General features: G+C 43.8%; 1 protein-coding gene across 1 annotated transcript in view; it reads left to right on the plus strand.

Annotated features, from left to right (window-relative positions):
* The window catches only part of LOC126557360 (protein fem-1 homolog CG6966), a 182,552-nt gene that overhangs the window by 118,621 nt on the left and 47,995 nt on the right, over nt 1-15,936 (plus strand). The window lies entirely within an intron of this gene.

Consider the following 15,936-nt stretch of genomic DNA (forward strand, 5'->3'; position numbering starts at 1 on the left):
ACGAGGATCCTGGGGGACCATCCACCTAGACCGACGATGCCCACGTCGTCCAAATCAAGGATTTGGTGGTCAAAAGCCGTCGGTTGACGATACAAGACCTTTCGGAAAGTGTTGGGATTTCCAAAGGCCCGGTCAAAACCATCTTGAAAGATGTTTTGGGGTTGAAATGGGTCACCTGGTGCCGTCATTTTGAGCGAGTTTTTCGCAACAATTGGCAACCATATTGTTCCGCAACCGCCGTATTCGCCAGATTTGGCACCAGCCGACTTCTGCATGTTCAACAAGCTAAAACGGCCGCTTTGGGGACACCGTTTTGACACTATCGAGAAGATAGAAGTCGCAGCGACGGTAGAACTAAAGGACATCCCACCATCCGCGTTTTCCACCTGTTCCGAGGAGTGGGAGAACAGGTGGAAGAGATGGATTGCATCGGAAGGGAATTGCTTCGAAGGTGATGTCCCTCATTTGGCCTAATAAAAAAGCCAGTTAAGAAAGAAACGCAAAGTCAATTTATTTTTCGGACACAGTAGAATTATTTTATTCTCGAATCCTTTCAGGAGATGGCCATACATGCCAGACTAGACCAAGACGAATCACGTTCGACGAAGCATATAAACTGAAGCCTGATCGAGAGAATTTGGGGATCCGTCGTAGTCACACAACCCAACATCGACTAGAGGAATGTCTGGAAAAACATTCATTGCTGGACACTGAACTCTTTACAACGTTCCACTCTGTATCTGCTGGCCAATGGGAAGCTGGAGAGCTGTACGGTAGATGGAACGGAACCAGCTCACTCGAGTAGTCCTGCGACGTATTTTTGTAAGGTTTTCGAGATTTTGGGACCTTACCTTACCTGTAACCTCAACTGACTATAGCTGAAGCTCGACTCTCGATCCACGACAGGTCTTGCGAGACGAACAGTTCCATTTCCCTCTTGACTGCAAACCAATTTGAGGAAATCCCCAGCAGGAGGTTTGCGTAAAAAAATCTATTGACCACTGCTTCAGTCAGTTGGGATCCTTGAAGTGTCTTCTGTGAAATAGCTTGACAAGAACCGTGCGCCACTGACTCTCAGTGATGTGTCGCCGAGGACTTCGCCCTAGATATGAACGGTCCAGTTTTGGACAGTAAACTTGTCAGGCATAGTTTGTATATAGAAGAATATAATTCCACAACTATGAAAGTAAGAGCCTCGGTTTTATTTGCCAGTTTATTTTAGGCAAATTGGCAAAATCGTATGCTCTCCTCGAATTACCAAGAATCAACATTTTTGACACAAATTTCCAGGGTCCAAGGTAGATCGCTAAGGAGCAGGGTCATGAACTTGTGGATTTGTTTGTGGATAATCAATCTAAGATTATAAAACAATTCAAAAACAATGTCGCATTTGACCACGAATTCTGGCACCTTTAATTGAGTTTCTGAAGTTCAGAGTTGATGACCCTATTTCAATGACCCGCAAAAAAAAAATACATAAACCGATTAAAATAAAAAAAACACCCCAAAACAGATTATGTGGAGCCTATTTTTAATCCTTAATGAAGCTGATTAAATAGTTAATTCGCTTGCATCATAATCCTAGTGAAGGTTCACTTATCTTATCGACACACCATTACACCCCTATCAACTAATCACACCGCTCAGGCAGGGGGCAGACGTACAAAACCGCACGCAACAAGTAGCAGAGAACCGCGGCATCTGTCAAAACCGGATTCCACTTCAATGCACAAAGTGCTGCACGTGCTTGAATTTAGTGTTTTAATGGCCACCCGAACGATATGGTCAGCGCAAACCTAAACTACCTCAAACCAGATTTCCGACGAACGTGTGGAGCACCGGAGGGGAGAAAATCACTGAACCGTACATACACATATCCCTTCCTTCTTTTGTGCGGGCGCCATCGCATCACATAACAGCAACAACACAACAAAAAAAGACGGTTGACGGAAAAGTGCACGAACCGTGTACGCGAATCCAAGCGGAAAGCTCGTAGGTCGCTACGAGGGGATTAAGCTGGAATTTTGAGCAAAAAAAAAAATACGGCAAAAAACAGTAGCTGCTAATCAATCGCTAATTAGTGTCACTGATAAACTAGTTTACCGTCAGCTGTATATGTGTGCTAAAGTCTGTGAAATGGAACGCCGCTGGAGAGTGGTGGGTTTTAAGCGCCCGACCTGGGGTGGTGGTTCGCGAATTCCGTTTCATACGCTTCCCTTTGTTGCTTTAAGTGGGATCATCATGTCAAAACGAGAGACAGATAACAGAAGCTGATGCATGAGTAGTTCTGTAGAGTAGAGTTTGATACATGAGAAGTAGAGGGGACGAAATGTACTAATTTGATGATCAGTTTAGAGAGACGACATTTACGTGTTTTCTAGTTCTAACCTAAATTATATTCTAACCTCTAAATTCTAAAATAAAACTCTAATTGTAACCATTTCAGCTCAACAAAATGTTCAAGATATACAGTTATTTATCAGTATTTATAGCAGTTAATTATTTGATTTTAAAATTTGCCAACCGTTTCCGAAACGCTTCCAACTGTTTCACCAACCATTTCAAATATGACTATCCAGTTATACTTGACGATTGACCACTTCAAACTAGCGTTTGTCCAGTTCAAATTGTCCACTGTCGAGAAAGGGTGATGGTTGTCCAGTTCAACCTACCCGCTGTCCAGTTCATCTTGAGCGTTGTCTAGAAATGTCTCGCACTTGTCTAGTTCTGCTCAGAAACCCTATAAATGAAATTAGCTCTCTTTAGGAATTATCACTTAGGCTGCCCAGTGGTGGAGGCAACATCGGCAACGGTCTTCACATAGCAGAGCCGGAATCCCATACGGACGGTTCCTCCGTAGTGAGGACCAACCATCCTACGAGTCTCGTAAGCCACTAGATGACATAGAAGCCAAGAAGAAGAAAAAGCTCGATCATCGACAAACGTTAAAGAAATCCAGCATCTACGATTGTAATAAACAAGCATCGACTGATCGCCATCACCGGAACCATCCAGTAAACATCGGTGTGAAATCTACAATTAACAAAACACATTCGAACCAAATTGGGACGGAAGTGAACCACCGCCGTAGCGAATTGTGAAGCCAACCCGTGTATTCTCTTTGTCACTCATTACCATCGGAACATCGAGAGTATCGATTAAACTTTCATCGCATTGTTTATTCACGCTTTTTTTTTGGGGGATAGTTGTTCCTCCAATACTTCCACCGATCAGCAACAATCCGATCCGGTTTAAACAAACAGCACTAAAATCTTTCGCCGAGGTCATCCTGTGTCTAAGGCCTCTGGAACGAAAACATCATTCACATTGCCCCATCTTATAAACACCATCCGAGAGAGGAATCTGTTATTGATTGTTTTTCTTTTCGCACTCGTAGTTAATTAATCTTTCAAGAGACAACACACATGCTCATATATTCCGGAAAGCGGAATAAATAATCGACAGGTCATAGAAGTAGCATCACGAAGCAACCGATGATAAGCTGCGATTACCGTATGCAATTATCAACAGCAACAAGCTTTGAAGTCTGGTACCAGCCACGGTGTGTGTTTTGAGTGAATGTCAATCTGCAAGCATGGACAACAAGCGAACTGGTAACGTGCAGTGCAGTATTGTAATAATTACACATACTCCGTGTGCAGATCACACAACAGCTGATAAAGGGAAGCAGTTCAGACGGCTTAGCGTGTAGTCGATTGGTAATCTACCATAGACTGAGCGTGTTTCTAGAAACAATCGGCGAATCTGAGATCCGTAGATCCGTATAATTTATACGTAGTTCCATGTTACATGAAACATGTTCCAAATTTTGAATAATAGAATGACGTATTGAAGGCATTGAAAAAAATGTCACAATGTTGAGTTCTATTGACTGATATTGTGAAAAACTTTTTGCCAAGAATGCTGGCAAATATAAAAATATTTTAAAGATCTTTTCGCTGGATGTATTCATGACTCTGCTGTCATGTTCCCAAGAAAGTAATCAAGAATGTCAGCAAGTTCTCACGACGGCCACAATAGCATCATGCTTAATGCAGGTGGTTAAATACAAGAAGACGTTGTCTCATGCCTTCTACTAGTAGCACGACTGCATCCACGCTGAAGTTCCACTAATCACGACAGACGACATCGATGCGGCCATAACCGGGTTCGAAACCCTTCTGAACAACGCGGTAAGTACTTGCGTCCCCCGCGATGAAATAAGAGCAAAACTCATCCAACTTGATCGTGAAGCAAAAGAATTGATCTCTGAAAATAACATGCTTCGTAGGCAATACCAAAGGACAGAAAATTGGGCCTTCTATTCTTCCATCCTTCAAGCGGCCAAACTAAAAGAAAGAGGAAAAGACCCCTGTATGGCTACAAGCTATAGGTCAATCTCGTTATTGTGCGTGCTTAGCAAAATCCTGGAACGCATTATCAGAATGGAAGATCATTGCTCTGAGCATTACACCCTGACTGAGGTTCAATTCGGGATTAGGAAAGGACACTCCACGGCATATCAGCGCTTGGTTAATATCATAAACCAAGGCAAAGGCGTGGATGGTCAACCACTATAATGCTACTTGACATAACCAAGGCCTTTGATAATGTGTGGCACTGTGGGCTCTTGCAGAAACTTAATGCACAAGGTTTTCCCATTTACATTGCAAAAATAATTCAAAGCTACCTGTGTAACCGAACGTCAGCAGTACATTTAGGCTCAATAATATCGGAGCCCTATACATACCAGCAGTGCAGGTGTTCTACAGGGGAGTGTCCTAGGAACTCTCCTGTACAATTGTTACTCAACAACAACCCTGACTCTTGGACCCATACGGTACGTTACCTTAAAGTTATCTTATACAACCATCTTACCTTTAAAGCACCTATTGAAATCCAAAACATGCGGCCTTCTCCTTAGCCTATATCCGCTCATCAAGCGACGGTCCTCCCTTACAATAGATATTCAATTAATCCTGTACAAACAGGTTATACTCCCTGCAATCCTATATGGATCTAACATCTGGGGTTCTTGATCCACCAGGAGTATGCTTGTTTTACAGAGGATTCAAAAAAAATTCTTTAAAATGATCCTAAACCACCCTCTTGAAAAGCTTAAGTCTAAAAGTCGATCATCCGAGTTTAGGCTAATCCGATCATATTCATAGATTCATAGATGGTAATAGAGAGAAATTTGTAAATATTGTAAATATTGACTGGTTGTAAATAAGGTTATTTAGTTTAAATATCATTTACACTACAAAAAATTTATGGTTTTCTCCCTTTCATGAAGGCCTTCCAAGATGAACTTCCACTATCATACCTGGTCCAGCAAAAAGAATAAAAAACCATCCTTTTGGTGAATTTTCTTTAAATCCAAAAGATTTCCATGAAAGCCACAGTGTGTTTACACTGTGTTTACTTATGAGAAGGAAACCTGAGTTCTTGTTCAAACTGAGCTAAAATATGTAAATTGAATTATTGTTAAATAAACCCCATTTTTGTTCATAATACCTCCAATACCTCTATTATCAAATAGTATTTCACCAATTTCTTGACTTGACGTTCAGCCTGAGCCCTCAAAGGTCGCACAATTAATCTTATCTGAACCGGACGCACAAAAATAAGGATTAGCTTTTCGACTATGCGGGAAAAACTAGACCTACATTGCCATTATACGACCGGCAAGATCTGCAGTAAGCATGGTATCGGTTTCGACCTATCTCAATGGGTTTAGTGAGATTAAAGAATTACTTATCAGTTGTAATTCAGTTACAAGATATGTTTGGAGTCTAGGATTGGAGCAATTGTCACTACTTTACAGTCAAAATACACGTCACACCAAACATGCAAATAGGTTTACTCTATCACCACACAAAAAATTGCAAAAATAGACACAAAAAACCACCAACAACAAATTGACACAGTCATCGTGTGCTGCATGGCCGGAAGCCTCAAAGAAGCCCAAAGCCACTTACCAGCGAATCGATACAAACGACAAATCCAACACGATAGCCCGGGAACTAACAGGCCTAGAGCACTACATACACAGAAACACACCGCGGCGCCGCAGTGGTAGCTGAGTGTAACAAATCGATTGATTAAACAATAACAAAACTTCCTCCCCCACATCCGTGGCCGCGGTTACACACCCGCACCATGCCACGCCAGCCGTCCGTTGTATCGATTGGAAACGATCGGTTTGATGGTTCCGTCTGCGTCTTCCGCTAATTCCACTGCCACGTTTCCACGGTTCCACCACACATCCACTCTTCTGCCCTTTTCCCTACCCGATACATTTACGGCACAAAGCAGAAAAAATAATACCCATTACCGGTCACTGGCAGTGCAACTTTGCACCCCTCTACCCCCCATTGCCGTAGCATTCCCACAACCTGAAGGATGGTCCGTGAGAACCAGAAGGTTCAGCCACGTCTATTTCCACACCACCATGCGAGGTCATGGTCCACCACAATCCAACCAATCCATCGAGTCCCGCCGCGAGTGGCTCATGAGGGGGGGGGGGGGGGGGGGGGGAGGGCGCGATGCCTCGACTTTGATCTACAAATTGAAATGGAAGCACAACATTTTCTATTAGCGTGCAAGCAGTTGATGTGGAGGTGTGGTGGACGGGTGAAGAAATTATTAAATCTAATCGACCGGTCGGGCAACCGGGATCGTCGGACCGCACCGTCCGAGAGCTCTCCCTGCCATCAAACCCGTGCATGCCGGGGCATTTTTCCATTTTTCACTGCCTATTCATCCCGTTTTCCGTGCAGGGGAGAACAGGCTGCAGGAAGTGCCACCATTTCCCCCCGTACCACCTTACCATCATCGCACCGCGCGCGTGTGTTGTTGCCCGTTGGCGTCAATAATCGCGGATTGAAATCGTGAAACCATGTGCGCACGCGGGAGGATTTGTCTTGTTCCCGGGCGCGTTACTGAGCGCGAACTATTTTCTGTTTCAATTCCATTATGTTCTTTCCGGAGTTCCCACCGGCCAACCTAGCGCTGCGTCGGTCCGGTGCCCTGTGCAGTTCAAGGTGTCTATCAAAAGACAAAATAACACAAGAAATACGTGATGTGTGTAGGTGAAGCGCGCAATGAGTTTGGTACTCTTTTTTTTTTTTTTTTGATTCATCCTATTCTCACACTATCTTTCATCCATCGTGATTGTTCTCTTTTTGTTTAACGTTTGCTTCATATTAAATGCTACGGCTATATGCTGCAGTCGGCGTGTGGTGGTAGCCACCCAGAGGCACCCCATTTTTTCCGAGGGGTTATGGGTTATTGATAAAGAGAAAACCAAAGGAGAGAGGGACGAGAATATTAAGCCACAAGACTAATCGGACTAACCGTCAATAAATGCAGTTGATACGTGCCACCGTGGTATAGCTTTCCACAATGGTTTGAGCAAATGAGAAATAGGATAAATAACAGTGTGAAAAAATGCAAGTTTCTCATTCGTTCCTTAGTAATTGGAAAAATAGACAAAGAGTTTGAAGCGTATCTATAAAATCTTAAGTTTTATTTGAAAATAAAAAACCATATCAGTGCAAAATCGATTTTCAGAACTGTTAAGTTGTCCTTTTTTATAAATTTGCTGTTCTGAAACGTTTGATTTTTGCTCCAATAAATAAAGTAAAAGTTTGTTTTATTTATGCAGGGCGGCCAAGCCGTATTACTTACAATTAACTTAAAAATAAGATACCCCTTTCATCCTAGCTGGGAGGCATTTCCTTCTCCGTGCCGTGAAAGGGCTCCATATCCCGGGCGTGCTCAGTTGAGGTTAATGTTTTTTTATACTCAACGAATGAAAAATGTGTAAGCAAGCGTGTAAACAAATCTACCCGAAATCTGGCAATTTTTTTTAAGATTTCAGAAGAAAGAAAAGTTTACAGGGTTTATCGAATCATTTCACGATTTAAACGATGTACTTCGTCGAATCCGAGATGTTTACCCCCATTTCTGTCAGGTAATTCTATTCCATCCATATGTATTTCCGATCCTGCCATATGATTTTATGATGGAATGAAATGTAAACAAACTGAGAGTTTGGAGGTATTTCTTTTTTAAACGATTATGTATATTAATACATTAAATTCAATATTATTTTATTTTTAAAAATTTTAAATATTAATAATTTCCTAGTTTCACTTCATTTCATAACCAAAAAGAGCCGATTATTGCGTTCCACGTGCTTGCGGGATTTTCGAGTGTTGAAAATCATATGAAAGAATCCAAAATACATATGGATGGAATGGAATTGTCTGACAGAAATGGAAGTACTCCTCAGCCATTCGATGGCCAGTCACACTGGCCATCGAATGACCCGCTAGATATCACGTAGTTGGACAGTCAGTCCTCACTACGTAGGGACAGTCCAAATGAGATTTGAACGCCGGTCCTGCCGTTTGCAGACCGACGCTGCTATCGCCTAAACCACCATCGCCTACACCCCAATCGATGAAACCCCGTATATGAAACCTCGATAAACCCCGTACCTGTTCTCTACTTCAAGTCTGCAAATTGAGCCCAAATTGTCTTCATCATGATGAGGTTGGGCATGAGATATCAGATATTCCTCCACTCAGTAATCGACACCAATTGGAATGTTGTTTGCTACATTGTTTTGATGAACCAAATAAGTTTTAATTATTTTAACTTTAAGGATTGGATTTAAACTAGCGTTAGCGTTGTAAAAAACTGTAAATTGACAACTTCAACTTCTGTAAAATATTTGTCTTTAATGTATGATTGCCGAAAATTCGCAGAGAAACCGGTAAATTACTACAATTGATTGTTGTTCCGTAAGGTTTGCAACTTTTTAATATTTAATACGACTGTAATATGTATTTAAATTTCCAAAATCGTCTTTTTCTTTGGTTCTAGAACCACAACATGTCTGTCACTATTAATTTCTTTGACCTAATTACATCTGTAGATGGAAAGTTTGTACAGGACAGCACATCTGCGGTTTATGACAGGACAAGAATACAGCGGCGGCACATGATATGCCAATGGAAACATATGATAGCACGCCACCGATAAGGTATTTTGTAACTACACCTTCCGGTAAAGCCAAATGAACTAAACTTACAAATCAATTTCATCAGTATAATTAACTTAGAGCGAAAACCGAGAATTCCATCTAGAACCGAGATAATTCCATCGATTTTCTAACTCCCCAAGCCCAACAACATACCAGCAGCCACCCTTGGCCCAATCAAGCCAAACAAACAGAGATTTAAAGGAATTGAATAAAGCGAGAGTCGTGTGTCGGTGGAAAGCAAAACGAAAACATCAAGCAAGCGATGGAAACAGATTTGTTTATCGCCATAGCAGGCGCATGCCGTCGCTACCGCGCGCCGCATTGCTACGCTACTTGCTGTCAATTTGACAGTCGGTTGCCGATCCAATTAAATTCAACAACCAACATTTGCTCATGTTCCGCCCGTTTGTCTGCCCCCACAGCCCACAGTCGCTTCCCATCCCCAAACGAAACCGTGGCCAGTTAACTATCCCCGGTAACCTTTTGGCTTTGCTTTGCGGCACACGCGAATGGACAGAAACTGCTGGTAGGCTGCTAGGTTCGACTACGATTGGATCACCTTCTCCTGCTACATAGCTCCATCCATGCCGCTGCCCCTTCACTTCCTGTTGGGAGTTTTACAGTTTTATTTTCTCTGCGCTGGGTTGGATACTTCGTTTCGTTACATCTCTAGTAGCAGCTATCTTAGCAGAAAGATGGTGATAGGTGATGGTGGTGGATTTCAAACCGTTCCCTCTACCGTGCTCCAGAGGTTAGGGAAGTAGATTTGCTCTCTGCGACAGTAGATGGTGTGAAGTTGGAAATAAAATTTACTTACGCCATAAGGGAGAGGATCTTCAACGCGAACCGTTCGTGGCGATGTACTAAAACTCCTACTTTACATCAGAATAGTCTGATTTTTACCTTTTACGAAATTATTTTAACCACAATTTAATGACAATGAATGTGTTGTTTATAGAGAAATACACACTGCTTCAACTTTAACTTTTCATTTGCAACAAATAAATCGCTCAAGATAAACATGTCCAGGTTACGAACAAAAGCTCGAATGGGCGACCAGCTGTGCAAAGAAATAAATGATTTATACCTTTACATTCACTCGATTACCAGAAGCTTCTCCATGCTCCGCCTTATAATTGAGGCCAGCTCGACACTCCCCTCCGCCCTCCACACTCCATCTGCTTCACCTTACTTCCATTCATCCGGAACAGGAAAAAGCTTACCATCGGTGGCGGAGGGTGCTTAGTACCCTTGGAAGCAGCCAGAAAGAAGAAATCACTTTACCGAACCTATAAAAAACTTAATCACTTCCCACTGGCGCCGATCGTGTTACAGCGCATTACATAAAAACGGACGAAACACACTCGACACAAAAAGGTCGAGAGCTGCCGCTGCTTGCCATGCATGGGCAGGCACACAAACACACACACACCGAAAACAGCGGACACCACCGGCAAGAAGCCTACAAGAAAAACACATACCATGGGCCGAACCGAACGGAACCGGGTCGATGAAGCTGAACTGAAAACGGAAATGTCAATTCTCGTACCCACCGCGTGGTCCCCGTGTGTAGTAGTTGCCGTCGTCGTCGTCGAGTCCCTGGGGCAAGTGTTGTTGGGGCGCAACACAAAAAAAAGCACACTCACAAACACAGAAAACTACTGGCAAGCGTCAGCGAATGGGGTGAACAAGCGGAGTGGCATGCATAACACACTAATCAACTAATTAGACGATGTTGACCCAATCCCGACGCCAAAGTGCCAATCCTTCGAGTTGCTACCACCCCCCTCCCACCATCGATTCCGCCTCAAAATACCTCATCCCACAATCAGGGGAAACGTGTAGTATGAGGCGCCGGCTGGGGGGAGTGGAGTTTGCTCGGATTATTCGCGTACGATTAAATCGCGCTTTGCTCATTCCTCTGCGCTTTGCCCTTCTGCGGTCCTGTGACGCGAGTGGAAGCGCGAGCACACCACACGCGCGAGCTTCAAACCTTTCGCGCGTACATTGTGAGCGAGCGAGATGGCAGGCCGAGTGAGCGAGAGTGAGAGCCATTTCCAAAACAATTAGCACCACAATTTGTGCTCTCGTCGTGGTCGTCGCCTTCATCGTCCGTGGCTGTGTGTATGTTTGAATGCCCTCGGGGGGGGGGGGGGGGGGGGGGTGCACATCACGCACGCATCGACCGTGGTGTGCTCCAGTGTTTGCCCCATGCTGGCGAAAACGAGACGGAGAACGAATACTGTCAAATGAGGTGTGTGAGTGTGGAAAGAGTGCGGTTATCTTCTCGCTTGAACGGGAATTATAAGTTCGTGCTCCCCAGTCACATTAGCAAACACTCAACACGAACCGGCCGAATAAACGGAGAACCGTCCTCCATCTGCCCCCAACGCCACTCATCTTCACACACTCTTTCTCTCTCTCTCTCTCTCTCTCTCTCTCAATCTTTCTCTTGCGCACACAGCATCGTCTTTTGCTGAAGCCGCCGCCGCTCTGGCAATGATGATGATGGTCAAGCAACCACAAAAGTATCAACACACACGGCTGTTACACATATGGATCAGCCTGCTCTCACTTGTCTACGTTTGCTGCATGTGAGTGTTTCTCACTTGCTCTATCGCGAACGCTCTCCGCTCACGCTCTCTTTCTCGGTCGCTCCACTGGCTTGCTTACAGGAACAACGCATACGTGTACACACATATTCATGGCCAACCACACAGAAGAGAAGAACATGGTTTGTGCTTGGGTTTCGATTTCATGCTCATCCTCCACCCCATCCACCCAAGGCGAACGCTGGTAAGCGACAGCGTTTTATTTTATTTTCCCGTGTGTAGTTTACCAATCTCCCCATCTCCCTGCCATCACCACCACCACACTCTTCCGGCGCTTCACCCACAACCCGGCCGTGTCGTGCCATGTAAACCTGATTGTATCGATGTGCTGTCGATGATGATACCAACGTGCCGCCGGCGGGTACATTTTTGGTAGATCTGTTTTTAACCTTCTCCCTTTTCTTTCACACACAACCACCCGCCCTCTCTATCAGCAGTATCCACACCCTCTACAGAAACGGTGATGGTACAGCAGCAGCAGCAGCAACAATAACAACAACACAAACCCGTCCATTATGTTACACGCTTTCGGGGGTCTTGCCTTCTTCACCACATCTCACGTTGTCATCTTCATCATAGCACACACGCACGCACGCAAACTCACTTTGTGCTTTCGTGTCGCCTCGGTTGCTACGACCAACGCAACGTTGTTTTAGGCCGGCATGAGCGATTATTATTAACCACTGGGTCCCCGTTCTGTACTGTCCACCACGCATACCAATCCATCCACCCCACCAACATCATCCGACGGAGAAGTTTTGTGGAAAAGGAGGAACCTTTTTTTATGCACATTTTGACCGCATACTTCTTTCAGGAAAAAAAAACATTTACACCGCCTGCTACATTAAACGCTTTGATGGGGTTCTAGCAGAATGGAATGCTTACTATTCCCCAAGCACATCACGCAGCACAAGTGGTTTGCTAATGCCCGGCAAAACCGGCACACGTTTATTGTCGCTAATTACTAATTGACACACACACATACACCGTCCCACGCACACCCTAGACATTTAAAACATTTTCGGGTGAAGTAAAGCATTTAAACTACGCAGTACAGAAACAATACGAAACACATAATACACACCTCCTTCGATTTCCGCACTCTCTGGGCACGCACGATTAGCGCGATTGCCCGGTGCCTCCTCCTCGTCGGTCACCGCACCGGAATAGCGCGCGGATCGCCCGCTCAACACTCTCAAAAATTCGTCAAATAACCGTTTATCATACCGTTTTTTATTTTGCCAATCACCGCCGTTTCGTTGTTGTAATTTCCCGAACAAAACGCATCCGTTAATTTCGCGAAAAACACACCGCACCGTAATAAACACGCACGCAAAAACGTACGACAAAACCGCGCGAGCTGCAGCCGTATACGAACGTCACCTTCGTTCTCCTGCCGACAGAAAAACAATGGTGTGCTGTGCGAATGGAATCCAACTCTCGAACCTGCTCGCCCTAGAGGCCGGCGATTTGTTGCGCGAGATTCGTTTCAATACACTCTCCCCCAGTGCGGCGAAACGTGGAAACAGCAGTAAATACAACCAAGAAAAAAGCACAACACAAAATACGCCACGCGCTGCTAGTCGGAGCAGGGCGAAAATGAATGACGGAGAGTAGCGGCAAGCCATTTGATTTCGCCCCATACACAACTGCGAGTGTGCGGCGGTTTGAGAGCGAAAGAGAGAAGAGCGAACACACAAACACACACGCGCATTCGAACTGTGAGCTGTTCATTGTCGCAGGGAACGTTTCGTCTCATTCTCACAACGTGAGCTGCAGTGACAAAATGGTTTCTCTCACTACGTGTCGTTTTCGGAGTTAATCAGCAGCTGATGTTAAAGAAAACGAGCAAATAATTTCTTAAGAAATTAAATGTTACATAGAAAACCAACATTTGAGTAAATGGAAACTATAAATTTGTTGAAAAACTTAATAATATTTAAAATTATCTTATTAAAATGATTAAAAGCCACAAAAGATTTTAAAATTAAAATTTCACGTTGTAATAAGTGTTTGTGAAATTTTCTCGCTATGAAATCGCTTTTAGAGATCCTGGCTTCTATATAAACTACCTATACGAGACAACGGAGAAAAAGCTGAACCCCAGCATTGAGACTTTTTACAGTTTTGCGTCGATGTCAACAGCTTGAAATTTTCCGTGGCCGGGGGAGATTTTTTGACAGTCTCGCATCGATTTCAAAAGTTTGAAATTTCTAGTGGTCTGGGAAAAAAATTGAGATGTTATTTTCGATCAATTTGTCGCTTGGGAACAGCTCGAGTACACCACTCAAAATCTTCGGTGATTGAAACAAATATAGAAACCATTTATTCGGACATTTTTTAATACATCTTCTTTCAACAAAACCTACGTCATCTTTTCGGAATATTGCTTCCCCAAAAGTAGAAAAATCTCAGCCATATCGTTTTCAAAAATAAATGTTATCTACTCGAAACGATTACCCCAAGATACATACAAGCTGATCGCCATTTTCGAACTGGATTCCTTTTCAAGCCTTAGCATAAGTTTTTGGTGAAAATTGGGTCAACAAAATTAGATTGTAACCTTACTTCTGCACACGTCTGAAGCTACGTGACAATTATCATTCTTATTTACGACTTTTTGTCTTTCAACAACTGTTTATCCCTTTCGAAATACGATGTCGAATTCCCCCACAATTCTATATAAACCTCGCGTTGTCGGATTTGCTAGTTGGGCCATCAATGCTCCGTTTAACGGATTTCCGTTTGTACCAGAAGAGTGGATGATTGTGACCTTGAGTTGAATTATGCAAGACATACCAAAATACTCTTAAGAAAAGGCTGATTTTGATTAGGATACGTGAAAAATGTAGTGTTTCAACAGGTTCTTAAAACCACTTAAAAACATCTATTAATGAGATCATCTAACGTATTAACAGTTCTAGCTGATGGTGAACTGTGCAGAACAGCTGATAGCTGCGCCAACGGTGCTATGTCCCTTAACGGCAGTCGTTTATTTTGATCGCACACTACGCTAGGGGTTGATGTATTATGGCGGAAATCATGCGTGGCCGTTCAGAATCCGCTCTTCGAACAAAGAGATTTTTTCTGAGAGAGAGAGACTGAAAGCGAGAGAAAGAGAGAGCCGTTGTTAGCGGCGCAATATACGCGTCTCTTCGTTGCAGGGGAGCTAAATCCGAACAACGACGGTTGTTTTTCACAATGAGAAAATATATTATTATTTCATTATGTACCCCTTCTTCGACGTTAAAGTCGCAGCAACTGTTTTTGTATAGTTTGATTGGATTTTTCCATTATTATACCAGCAATAAAAAAGGGCCAAAGCAGGTTGCTTGTAAGAGAATGAAACGTTGAGTAGCCCTGCCAACGACCCCACCATTATTTGTCGTTTCGAATGGTGGTTCTACCCAACCGTTAACCGTTCACGGGACGCATTTCGTTGTGAGAGATCTTGGTCGAAGCTGCAAAGGAGGCTCTCGTACGCGGCCACACCAACCGTTTGCGCTCGGAAGAAAGAAAAGGCAATTTCAGCAAAAAATAAGCTAAAACAACATTTGTGCTGAAGTGTAAACCTTATCGGACTGGAAGAACCAACAAAAAAAAACCAATACACACACGTATACTACACTTTCCTTGCACCTGTATCTAAGAAGTCCCTACAAGTACCCAGCACCTTGTATATCGTGGCGTGGAAAAAGTGTATCTTGGCATCGAAGCAAAAGGATCTCGAAGTCAAGTAAAACGAGTTTTCTGGTCCCGCTTTGCTAGGGCAATTCGAAGAACATATATTTACCTGTGTATGTGTGTGTGTGTACGTCCCGCGAGGCAAACAGGGTTGGTGTTGTGTGTAGCGGAAAGAAAGAGAAGAAAACATACAAAAAAAAAACTCACCGTGTCCACGGGTCGACGAACGCACGGAAAAGTTCGGAGGTGCCGTTGGTGTAAAACCCAAGATCCAGAAATCGTGCCGTTTGCGTGCTGCGGATTCCCGGAGTTCGGAAACTGAAGTGAACTACCCTACCACGATACTACGCCATAGTCCTTTTCGCAGCCTCCCTTGACGTTTTTTTCTGCTGCGTTTGCCTCTGGGTGTTTCTGCCTAGCAACGTGAGACACACCTGTCAAGCCAGCAACACTGACGCGTAGAAAAAGGGATGCATTCTGAGTGAATGGTTTTGTGGTCGCAGGTTTTGTTGCATTGCACTCCGTATCATAGGGGGCTCGTCCAAACACACTCCTGGACGGAAGGCTCCAGTAATTGAGTGCTCG

Source organism: Anopheles maculipalpis, chromosome 2RL, assembly GCF_943734695.1.
Source record: "Anopheles maculipalpis chromosome 2RL, idAnoMacuDA_375_x, whole genome shotgun sequence".
Lineage (NCBI taxonomy): Eukaryota > Metazoa > Arthropoda > Insecta > Diptera > Culicidae > Anopheles > Anopheles maculipalpis.